The sequence below is a fragment of the Myotis brandtii genome, unplaced genomic scaffold (assembly GCF_000412655.1).
Source record: "Myotis brandtii unplaced genomic scaffold, ASM41265v1 scaffold116, whole genome shotgun sequence".
Classification (NCBI taxonomy): Eukaryota; Metazoa; Chordata; class Mammalia; order Chiroptera; family Vespertilionidae; genus Myotis; species Myotis brandtii.
The window spans coordinates 3,050,409-3,061,685 of NW_005354010.1; positions in this window are offsets into that span (position 1 = coordinate 3,050,409).

The following is an 11,277-nucleotide window of genomic DNA, read 5'->3' on the forward strand; positions in this document are numbered from 1 at the left end:
TTTACATTTGAACCTACATTAGGGAGAAAATGGTGAAAACTAGTAATTAGTTTTCTGGTAATGAGATTTATATAGAGCTATTTTATATAACATATGCATTCAGAAGTTAAAAAAAATTTTCATTCATGTACGTTTTTATTTGAACTCTGTGCCAGGGCCTTTCCCACTACACAGGCTGGTCTCTGAAGCTATACTCAGTAGCCTCTCTGCTTCCTCCTCATTGAAGCACTATTAGGCTTGTTGTGTGGTGTATACCATACACCACTTAGTTGAAAAATTTTATTCACATTCCTATTTCCATTATTTTCACTCTTTTCCCAACATGAGTAGGATTCATTCTGCACGTAAGATGCTTGGCGGACCATGTGCTAGTATCTCAGTCAGGATGTTTGCCCTGAGTGTGTTGCCTGAGACACTGATAAGTACGATGGGAATAATAATAGTGGTATAGGAGCCCATATCAGAGCTAAGCATTTTCCCACAGTAATATGCAATTTATAAAACTGAAATGATAGGTATAAAAGATATACAAATTGGATGCAATTTTTTTGACTAGGCAACTTGCAAAAATTTTCTTTTTAGAAATTTGTCAGCAAAACTTTTTATCTCACGGAACATTTTTATTTGATATAAGCCTGTTAATCAATGGAGATACATTACTGTAACTGGGGTGTGAATTAAATTGCCTCTGGAAAAGTGAGAGGAGTAAATAAAGCCAGTAACCAAAAAGAAAAATAGCTGAGTAGCTGAATAAGAACCGGAATAATACAGTCAGTTCTTGAAAAGAAGCAGCTCGTTATCTTGTGTGTGAGTTACTCTGTCAATTACCACTTCTTTCACCTTCTGCTCCCCTCTTGACCACAGCAACATCTGCAATTACTCTTGCCTTTCAAGCTCTGGTTGAAATAGTCAAACAACTTTCTCCTTTACTTAATTCTGCCCCTAAATCAGTTGTTTTGGCATTGTAGAGTCCAATAAAGCTTCATATTCAAAAATTCTTGAAAATCTAAATGTCTTTCATAGTTCCTGGTATACTGAAAGGGTATTGAACACAATTGGGAAAATTGAGTTCACTGTTTCATAATTGTCAGATTTTTTTTTCTCATTAAACTTTGTTTTAATGGGTCTCAAAATTCTGTGACAGATTTTTGGTCAAGTTGTTTTAAAAGTACTAATTTTAAAAGCTAATAACTTAAAAATTGCCATACATGCTATATTTTTAATTAACTCTCTTCCTATTACTATTTACAATTGATTAGATATAATTGTGGATAGGAAGAGATAGCATATACTTCTTTTAGTTAAGATAAAACTACAAAATGGAACAAGAAGATATTAATCAAATGATTTAACTTGTATATTTTTATTACTTCCATTGTGTTAGTTCTTCCAAAGAATTACTGCAGTGACTTTAGTACCTAGGTTTTCTAAGATTTGTGAAGTAACAAATAATTGAAAAATCAATCCATTTATTTTCATTGAGAACCTATCATGCCAGTCACTTTCCATGCCATATTTCATTAAATACAGATGCTAGTTATTGTAAGATTCATCATCATTTTACATACCACTGAGAAAGAAAAAATGTGGCCATTTAAACTATAACATGTTCTTATCAGTTAAATTTTTTATTTCATAATTATTGAAAGAGACCTTTTAAGCTTCTTTAGAAGTACACTTATTTTTATCATAGCTCTCTGTTCTATAAATAAAAGGGAAAGCACAAGTGAAATAAGTTGGTTGAGATATTCCTAAAACGTTGCAGAATCTAATATTCACTATTCAACTTAGAGTTGTGTGATTATGTTTTTTCCTTACCACATAATCCTTTATGTCAATAAGTGTTGATGATGCAGTTTTACTTAAAAACAATCTATACAAAAAGTCAAACCTCTTTTGTGCTGGTTTACTAGCATATTTGTAGAGCTAGCCAGATTTTGGGTTCAACTGCTAGAAGTTTGCTAAACTCATCTACATCACCATGATCTGCACTTGGTCACCACACCTATTTGATTCCAAGATTGCTCTGCTAGTGTCTCTGGGATTTTATTTCAAGAGGCTGATGTCACTTTTGCACATTTCAAGATGAGAGCTTTGGACCTTGGTGCATCATCATGACTGCCTGGTCAACAGACATTGCAAGATGCCAGCAATTGTTACTGATCTTACTTCAGATTTGTTAAAAATGTGAACAAAATAATTGCCTCAGAGTATCAGCAAGATGTGACATTTTATCTTATTGAATCCTTAGGTGGAATATATGTTGCTCACAAAAGTCAGGCAAATAAACCAGATTAAAATGCTAATAAATTGCCCTAGCTTGTTTGGCTCAGTGGATAGAGCGTCGTCGGACTGAGGACTGTCCAGGGTTCGATTCCAGTCCTGGTTGGGGTGCGTGCAGGAGGCAAGCAATTGATGTGCTTCTCTCACACTGAGATTTCTCTCTGTCTTTCCCTCTTTCATCCACTCTCTCTAAAAAATCAATGGGAAAATATCCTCGGGTGAGGATTAATTTTAAAAATGCTAATAAGTTATAGATAAAGCATATGTGCATTAAGTTTAATTTTGGAACAGAATTAGTATTAAGTTAAATGACAAAGAAGGCAAAATTTGTCCTTCACCCCTCTTTTTTCCATTTCAGTTACTTCTTTCTCCTTTCCTGCTACTTCTTTTTCGATAACTCAGTGTTCTTTGCTTTAGCTTGAATATTGGAGCATCCCCACAGCCTTCCTTTAGCAACAGTTACCTGCCTGCAATCATTCATCTATTCATTAAAAAAAAAAATAGTGTTTATCTGTGAATGCCATCAAGAATACCAGGTTTGAGATACAAGAAAAATATTAGGAGGACAGACCCAAGAAATATTTTTCATAATTTCTAATATTTCTCATTTAAAAAGTGGTTCATAGTCCACTCTTACAGTCAGGGATGTTGTGTCATAAGTTTCCATAATTTTTTTTAGAATCTCTTATTTTATTTTTTCCCATCACCATGTATCTCCCCATATCCTCTTACACCTCCACCCACCACTCTTCCCCAACAATCCCCACACTGCTGTCCATGTCCCTGAGTTCTTTCTTTTCCCCTTTGTTGCTCAATCCCTCCATGTTCCCTGCCCCCCACATGAAGCTGTCAGTTGGTTCTCTACCCATGAGTCTGTCTCTGTTTTGCTTGTTAGTTCAGTTTGTTTGTTAGATTCCACATAGGAGTGAAGTCATATGGCACTTGTCTTTCTCAAACTGGCTTATGTCGCATAGCATAATGTTCTCCAGGTCCATACATGTTGTCACAAAGGGCAAAATTTTCTTCTTTTTTTATAGCTAAGTGGTATTCCATTGTGTAAATGGACCACAGCTTTTTTATCCACTCATCTACTGATGGACATTTGGGCTGCTTCCAAATCTTGGCCATTGTAAATAACACTGCAATGATCATAGGGGTGCATATATTCTTTCAAATTAGTGTTTTGGTTTACATGATTCCACAATTTATGCCATCTTTCACTTAGTCCCAAGTGCAGAAATGAAGATACATTGCATAGAACCCCTTGTAGAAGAGACTAGTTAACCAGATGTGAGGAATGTGGTCTTTTGAAAGTCTCAAGTTGTTGGCCCTTTCAGAGACTATTTTAATTTTCTAGCCAAGGTCAAGCTCTTCTCAGGATGAGCCACCATTGACTGTTAAAGGCAGTGTTTGAGAGCCCAGCCATTTCTGCCCAATGTGGTATCCTCTAAGGGACAATCACAGCGCAAGAGCTGCCCAGGGGCTGGCATAGAGCAATGTCAGGTCAGCACAGTAGTATGATGGCTTCCTCTGCCCAATCATGCTTCTTCCCTTTCCTCTTCTCAGGTGTTACTCCCCCCAAAGTCTTCTGCACTCTTAATTTCTTCTCAACGTTTGTTTCCAAATATACAAATTTTGCTTTTTCAGACACTTGAAAGGCCCTTTTATCTCCCATACAGTTGTCTTCGAGTTTTAAAGATCGAAAAGATCTAATTTAGTTTGTTTGTTTTTCTTGTATATTCATTTGCTGCTTTTAGTTTATATCCTACATATGAGTCAAATGTGCACTTAAAACTATATAATCTTATTAACCAATGCCACAACAATAAATTTAATTTTAAAAAATATCTACTTTAGTGCAATGCCTTCCACAAGTCCAGTCTTCTTCAACCCATAAGGATAATCTTGACTATCTCAACTTTTGTTAGACTTATAGTGACCATTTTTAACTAATTTTTGTATTGTAATATAACTGCCTCATACACCTTATGTGGTTGAATTTTCTCAGCATTTTCAAGGAATCTACCGTAGGTGGCAGACATAATCAGTGCCCTGCACAAGTTGTCTCAGATTCACAATTTCTGAAGGTGTAAGTGGAGTTCCTTTGGTGTACTTCCAAAGTCCAGCACCTTCATATCTTCTTCAGGGCACTGCCTTCAGACTATTAGACCATGTTGTCAACAAATGCAAACAAAAGTGCCTAGATGTTCCTTTTTATTCCCTCACCCTCACCCCTCTTTGCCTCCCACTTACCCTCTCAAAGCCATGAACCAATGACTGTAAGCCCAGAAAATTTGCCAAAATTTAGACAACTCTGAGGTATGAATTATAACCCAGCATTCCCCTACATAACCCTGCTAAATCCTATTCTCATGGCAAAACTCACATGCCTAAAATTGTGCTTAAAAATGCACAATTGCATATATCTTCTTCCTCTTCCTGTACTGCATCCTCCCCTCCATTTGGTCTCTCTTGGGAGCACTTGTTTAAAAATTAATAACACTCAAAAATTTGCTTCTGGAAAATTCAAAATAAAATGACATATTATATATTTTCTGTGTACTGCATGTAGCAACTAGCATTATGTAGGATATATTCGTTTGAAGCATAAAAGATTGTTGCTATTCAACTGTTTATGACCAATAAATATGGTCAGGTCTATCTAATATTTGTGGCTCAATATTGAATGATTGATCAAGAGAAAATGAATTACTTAATTTGGAGGGAAAGTAGTTAGGCTACATTCAGCAACTGCCATTGTAAAGAATAATATATAAGCATATACACAAATACATGATAGAATTCCTGATGAGCAATCATTTATATACACTTACAATGTGACAAGGGCAGGAAATAGGTTTAAATAAAAAAAGAAGTTTGGTGACTATTTAAAAATTAATATACTCTTGGATAACTGGATGGCTTTTGAAAACAAGAAAACCATCGCTTGAGCACACAAATTTAGTTACAAAGATTCATTATACCCATGGCTTGGTGTTACATAAAGAAAACATCCAGATTATGTTTATAAGTCATAATTTTTGTTATAAAACATCAAAATTTACAGATAGAACATTTTATGAATGTTTTTTACTGATTACTTTTGTGTAAAAATGCAGAATAATTTTTTATATAATTTAGTTATCATCCTGCCCAGATGTAGATGCTAAATCCAATGACATCTGAAGGCTTTTTCCAGTTCTTCAATGTGAGGCTCTTTTGAAGACTAATGAGGACATTCTTATTCAACATCACCCTCTATTTTATTTTCACACTAAAATAGGAAACTTCAGTTCCCTGGTGGCTTAGTAATTAGACATTATCACGGCTGTGTTTTGAGATTGATTTCTGGTCAGGGAATGGAAAATTTTCAGTTTCCAATACACAAATATTTGTCTTACCCTAAATACCTATTAGATCAAATGCAAAAAATTTTCATGCAAAACATTTAAATCTTCAATAATTGAATTTATGAACTAATTGGTATTTAGTTAATTTATTAGGTGAATACTGATTAAGCACCTTATAGGGTAAAGAAGTATTAGATAAGGCAACATAGGAATGCAAAGACTTACAGTATAAGGTTAGGTCACTCTCTTTCGAAACCTTAACATCTAAATAAGAATAATTGCCATAATTACCATAATTCCGAATGTAAATAATTACCATGTAAGACAGTATGAAAATAAGAATGTGTTCAAAATATTAACATAGAATAATATATCAGGTGAATATATTTCCCATCTCTTTCAGAAAATTTTCTCAACTACTGTACTTGTACTATTTAAGAAACAGTAATATATTTTGATAGAGTCTAGCTGTAAAATCTCAAAATAAAATTTTCAGGTTACCATTGGGGTGAATAAGATTAAGTAGTTTTGGAGATAAACCACAATGCATATTTATTAAAGCATCTTTTACTTGATTTGTTCCAAATGGCTTTTTGTGTGTGTGTGTTTTTTCCCTTTGATAATACATTTTATTTCACTTCTTTGTAGATATCGTCCATGAACAGAAGAGCTATCAAGTTCTAAGAAATCTGTGTTAGTGTAAGATTCACTGACTTCACAAAATAACATAAATCTGATTTTAGCTTATTGAATTCTTTTTATTTTTAGCCCAAACAGTTGCATATACTTTAGTACCTGCAGAAATAATGTGATGTGAAATCAATGAACTTTCACGAGAAGCCTTGTTACCATTGTACTGGGCTCAAAGATATTGTATTACTCACCAGGCTAAACTACAACCTTTGGAAAAATAGATTGCAGTCATTACCTTCACTCACACAACTGAACATGGTTAGGAAAAATATGCATGTCTCAAATTACATTCATAATCTCAAGTGGGTCCATAAGATTGCCAGTAATCATGCTATGTTTTTCTCATCCAGCCACTCCCTCACACTCCTAGTTAATAATTTCACAATTTATTTTTTCTCAAACCTCCAAGTCCTTCCTCTATCCTCACTCTCCTTAATGAGTTTCTTCCTATTTCATGGAAATAATAATAAAATCAGAGGATAATTTCCAGAAGCATGTGCCACCAAATTACCCACCTCCCTGCATTTAGGACCTACACTCAGTGGAATTAACTTTGTATTAATATGAATGGGTGGATGAATCATCTCTGCTTCTAGGTTGGGCACATGCCAGCCCTCTGGACCTAGAAGCAGAGAGGATTCCCACATTTCATTAGGGACATGCTCGATTGATTCCCTGTCTTCCCTGCATCACCAAGTTTTCCCTATCCACTAGATTGGCATAAAACGTACTGTTAAGTTTCTTATCTTAAAAAAAAAAAATGTCTTGGCTCCACTTCCTCCTTCAGTTCCCAGCACCTTTCTCTCTTCAGTTTATAACAAAATTCCTTGAAAGAGTTGTTTATACATAATGTCTGCATTCTTATCTCCCTAGCCTCTAAAATTTTCAGTGGTTCTCAACCTGTGGGTCGCGACCCCTTTGGGGGGTCGAACGACCCTTTCACAGGGGTCGCCTAAGACCATCCTGCATATCAGATATTTACATTATGATTCATAACAGTAGCAACATTACAGTTATGAAATAGCAACGAAAATAATTTTATGGTTGGGTCACAACATGAGGAACTGTATTTAAAGGGCTAGAAGGTTGAGAACCACTGCTTGAGTCTAAATGATTCTGTGCACGGCTCAGTCTTGGTCTACTACTCTTTTATGTTTACACATAAGAAAGAAACCTAGATGATTTCATCCAGTCTCTTGATTTAAATACCTTCTCTATACCAGAGACTTCCAAATTTATAACTCTAGCCCCTCTCTGCACCTGGAAACGGTCATAAGTATATCAAATACACAAATGCTTGCTCATACATACACATACAGATATACCTATATCTGAGTGTGTATATATATATGACACAAATGCCTACTCAGAGTCTTCTCTTTAATGTCAAATAGGCATATAAAATGTTACCTATCAAACAACAAGCTCTTGTTATTGCCTTACCTCACACTTAGATCTAAACTTGCTCCTTCTAGAGTCCTCTTCATCTCAGTAAATGGTAAATCTATTCTTCCACAGCTTCAGGCCCCCAAACCTCAGGGTTATCCTCACCTTCTCTGTTTCTCTCGTAGCCCATGAGTGAATCCTGACAGATTCTTCAAAAAATATTCAGAATCTGAGCACATCACACTATCTCTACTGCTATCACTCCAAACCAACCACCATCTTCTTTTGCCTGAATTGAAGAAGTCACCTAATCGGGTCTTTCTGCTTTTGCTCTTATTCCTCTTAGGTGTATTCTTAGCAATTTAGTAAGAACATTCTAAAGCAGCACTCCTTTGCTGAAAACCATTTCATTCTTTAGGGAAATATAAAAGCCAAAGTTTGTATTTATTTTTAAAATATTTTTGTTTATTTTTAGAGAGAGAGGAAGAGAGATGGAGAGAGAAACATCAATGTGAGAGAGTAACATTGATTGGCTATCCCCTATACGCTCCTTACTGGGGACGGAGACCACAACCCGGGCATGTGCCTTGACTGGGAATAGAACAGGCAACCTTTTGGTGCCGGGGATGATGCCCAACCAAGTGAGCCACACCAGCCAGGGCAAAAGCCAAAGTTTTTAAAAGGACCCAGAAGCCCTGCACCTCACCCACTTATCTTTATGCTCACCTTGTCGTAGTCACATTGAGCTCCTTGATCTTCTTCAAAATTACCCTCATTTCCAGCCCTTTGCCCTCTATGTCCTACCTGCCATGTTCTTTCCCCAAATGTCTGAAGAATCCCTCTCTTTAAAAGAATGTAAAGTTCTTATTTCTTTTAAAAGAACATATAAAACAAGACTGAAAGTGTTTTTACTATTAATACAGTAGACTATTTATTAATACAGGGGCTATTTATTTCATTTAAGTTTATGTGTGCTTCTAAATATCATTTGTATCCATTAGTTCATGAATGCTTTCAACTGCCCATAATTGGAAGCTTAGTAAAAGGTGGTATAAATGTTAATTCACAAAATTTCAGGTTTATTTCAGCAGCTCACCAATGACACAGGGCCAGGTTCTTTTCTTTTTGTTCCATCTCCTTCAGGCTGTTGGCTTTGGTCTCAGACTCATCCATTCATAGTCACGAGATGACTACATCAAGTCCAGGTCTCAGCAATTCACACAACTCACCCAGAATGTCTTCAGAAAACAAATAAAGCATGTCTCTGACTAATGTTCCTTTTTAAGAGTGAAAAACTCTTCTCAAGAGCTTCCAGAAGTTTTTCTCATACATTTCATTGGCCAGAAATATGTCATATGCATATGTCTAAAGCAACTACTGGAGAGGAAATGGAATTAATTCAGCTGATAATTGGAGTTGATGATTGGCTTCTGCCCTGAGTATATGGCCAAGAAGAGAGGGAACTATTTTGTCAGCCAACCAACAATGTCTGCTAGTATGTGTTTAGAATGAATGTTTATAGAAATGGCAAGAACTCTCGCTAGAAAAATTTGGCTAAAACTCACTCCAAAGCCTTTCATTGTCAGTATCAGGTTAGTTTTCTCCTCTAGACACATGCATTTCTTCAATTTTTTTCCCAACAGATATTTGTTGACTGCTGCTATTAGTTAGTCTTATAAATGCTGGGGACACAATAAAATCGGTCTTAATGCCTACCCTAAAATAGCTGACATAAGATAAGTTGAAAATTTTTTACCCAAGTTTTTACCTCTGATAATCTTTATATATAACAGGATTGAAAACTCCCAGAAAATGTAGAAACATTTCTCCATAATTCAGTCTCTGGTGTCCAATGATTGAAGTGATGATGGACAAGAGGACCTAAATAAATTCCTTGTTCATTGTTCAATATTCTCAGGTATGCATACAAACCTTAAGTAAGTCTATGGTTTTAGAAATAGTTGTTCACTAAAGTATACCAATGTTAGAACCACTCAAAAGAGAAAAGAGGTATTCTTCTGTGCACCACATTAAACTTAGTAAAATAATTACAACTGATATGAATTCAGAAAAAAACTTCTAAAATTCAGAAAAAGTTCAGAAATATGATAAATTTACAAGACCAGACATCTTTCCTTGGTAAAGCAATAACAAATCTGGATATATAATGGGAAAAATCACAGAACCAATGGTTATCCAAATATTTAAGATTACTAACAATGACTTCTGCATGAAATATATGAAACCTGCAGAAGGGAAAATACATAAACTTGATGCCAACTATCAAATTAGAAATCAATGAGAAGAGAGCTGTACAGTCTTCCTGAATGGAATAACAATATTATGAAGATATCAAATATTCCAAAAGTAACCCAAATGAGTAATGAAATGCCACTCAATATCTTAATTTGTTACATTTTTTGGACAGCATAAAATGGTTACTAAATTAATTTATAGAAGTAATTATAATATAGTTAAGAAAGTGTATAAAAATGTTGTAATGATAAGATTTGGCAAATGAATTTTCTTTCCAAATATTACAAATGTTTTACAGAGAAAATACTTAAATGGAATAGATTTTGTTCAAGTGTAGACATTTATATCAAAACAGAAATGATAGCTCAAAATTAGTCCTTAACTCTAAATCCAATAAATTTAAAAGGTGATGATGAAATAATTGGTCAACTATTATTTAAAAAAAATTTTTTAATGACCTAACTAAATTCTAGATGGAACAAAGATACACACACACACACACACACACTGAGTGGCCGGATTATTATGACCACATGACATTTGTAGGCAAATTAGCCATACACTGCATCGTATGGGATATGGAAGCCGAAGGCCTGTTCGAACACCTTTGCTGTCTGCAATTACCAAGATAAAACGTCTCCAATTCACACAGGAACACAAAGATTGGAAAAAATTGAGCATTGGAAAAAAGTCATGTGATCCGATGAATCATGTTTCCAGTTGCATCATGCAGATGGCAGAGTGAGAATTTGGCAGAAACAGCATGAAAGCATGCACCCCACATGCATGAGTACAACCCTTCAAGCTGGTGGGGGCAGTGTTATGGTTTGGGGCATGTTTTCCTGGCATGATTTGGGCCCTTTAATTCGTATGGAACAATGTCTGAATAGCACAACATACCTAAGCATCGTTGCTGATCAAGTTCATTCTATCATGTTGATGGCGTATCCCAATGGAGATGGCTTCTTCCAACAAGACAATGTGCCATGCCACGGTGCTCATATTGTGCAGGAGTGCTTTCAAGAAAATGAGGAAGACTTTGCCTTGCTTAGGTGGCCCCCACAATCACCAGATCTCAATCCAATTGAGCATTTGTGGGACAAAGTTAAAAGAGCCATCAGGCAGCTGGTTCCACAATCCTCAAATCTCACAGAACTGGACAGTGCTATTCATCAGGCATGGTGTCAGATTCCTCACATCACCTTTCAACATCTCGTGGAATCAATGCTAAGAAGAATCGCTGCAGTATTGGAGGCAAAAGGTGGCCCAACGAAGTACTGATGGGGTGGTCATAATAATCTGGCACACT